Below are 1853 nucleotides of genomic sequence, written 5' to 3' on the forward strand. Positions count from 1 at the left end.
GTGCAGCATGAAATATTGATGTAGGGTTAGCTAGGGCATGCATGGTAGGGAGGGTGCAGCATGAAATATTGATGTAGGGTTAGGGCATGGCCCAGATCTACAATGTAACACTATATGTACGGGTGGGCATATATATAACCCTGCGAATAGAGTTAGTGGCAGTATTCCCAGAACTGTATGAGTAGAATTAGAGATCTATTCATGATATTTCATATTTTATGCAGTCATGCCAGTGGGTGTGAGGGGTGTGAACGCACCGTCCATGTCACGACTCCAACACATCTCCCTGCAGTACGGATTAGACTGCAATGACGAGGAACTGGAGGCGTATAAAGGTAAATACTGACACTCATATGAATTCTTACATATCACTGACGGGAGCTCAGCTAACCCATTATGCCTGGGGGCAAAGCCACGTGCGTGGTAGGTTCTGGGAAGGTCACCGCCATTGACCATTTAATGTATCTATATTTCTCTGCCCCACCCCCGCTAGCTATAGCCCTATCTGATATCTTATTGTTGATTCATTGACCATTCTATGATCAAGTAGATGAATTTATAGCTTAGAGCAATGCACTATATCCTATATCATTAGCCTTCGATTATAGTTTCTATATTCCACGTTTGAGGATATCACTGAAAATATTAATTATGTTGGTAAACTTTTCTAAACAACAATTGAATTATTCCCAAAATTCTTGAAAGTTGTTAGTGATTTGGATCTTGATAGTTGGCCTATGGCTTTCAAATTGCGTCACACACAAAATGAGTGATGGGCGTATGGTTACATATGTAACAAGAGTCCATAATAGTCTTTATTATGGACTCTTGATAAACATCATAAACATTGATTTGTGTGGAGTTTCATCAGAATCTTTATGTTGCAGAGAAAATGGTCGAAGTTTTACGGGCGTTCAAGAGCTTGGCAGCCGTGACGGAACCTATACCGGAAGTCAAGTATCCGCGCACTCCTGGTTACAGACCCAAACCGCAGGACAACCCCTACAACGCATGGTATTACCTATCTACTCCACGAAGCTAGCTCGATCATATTAACGTAGTCATTCACACGGATAATAATATATAAATTATCTCAATTGCATGAAGCCATAAAAACAGAACCCAAACGGACACCTAGGTCATGTATAAGCGAGTGGCTCTGAGGTATAATTGTGAGGTATTGTGTTTGTCAGGTACTGGAGGTGCGACATCAGAGGTGCATGCACGGGTCTGCTGGCTGGTCGCACCGTCGCCATCAAGGATAGCATCCAGGTCGCTGGTGTGCCCATGATGAATGGATCCCGTGTGCTGGAAGGATTCATGCCCCCCATCGACGCCACCGTCGTCACGAGGGTACTGGATGCTGGTGGACACATCACCGGTACATAACTAACATTAACAGTAGGCCTACGGTATTTCTCTGTAGAGCTAAATGATATTAGTTGCTCTCGTGGGAGAATGTAGGTTCTTTTGTTTTTTTGGTTGGATATATTTGCTTATATTGTGTTTATCCAAACACAAACATCATGCACCAACCCACATCTGCACGTGCGTGTTCTACAACCTCCTCACCTTTTTTTGAGTGACCTCAAAAGAATAACTTAAGCAAGACTGTGTGGTAATTTCTAGTATGTTTATTACGGCCCTATTCAGAAATTACTTTTGTATAAACAAAAAACAAATCACAAAGCAATGTAAACCCCAGAACAAAAATGGCTCTGTTTATAATGCGGAAGCCGCCGCAGTTTTAGCGAATATGCAACGGAGTAACTAGTCCAAAGTCGTTGAAATCGTCTGTGACGATGCGGTTGACGCCGGTCACGACGAGTAGAATGACCGGGATGAAAACACAG

General features: G+C 42.7%; 1 protein-coding gene across 1 annotated transcript in view; it reads left to right on the forward strand.

The window, feature by feature from the left end:
• LOC106813856 (amidase-like) overlaps positions 1-1853 on the forward strand; it is a 15321-nt gene that overhangs the window by 6127 nt on the left and 7341 nt on the right. The gene's annotated exons all lie outside the window — the stretch shown is intronic.

Source organism: Priapulus caudatus, unplaced genomic scaffold (genome assembly GCF_000485595.1).
Source record: "Priapulus caudatus unplaced genomic scaffold, Priapulus_caudatus-5.0.1 Scaffold835, whole genome shotgun sequence".
Taxonomy (NCBI): domain Eukaryota; kingdom Metazoa; phylum Priapulida; class Priapulimorpha; order Priapulimorphida; family Priapulidae; genus Priapulus; species Priapulus caudatus.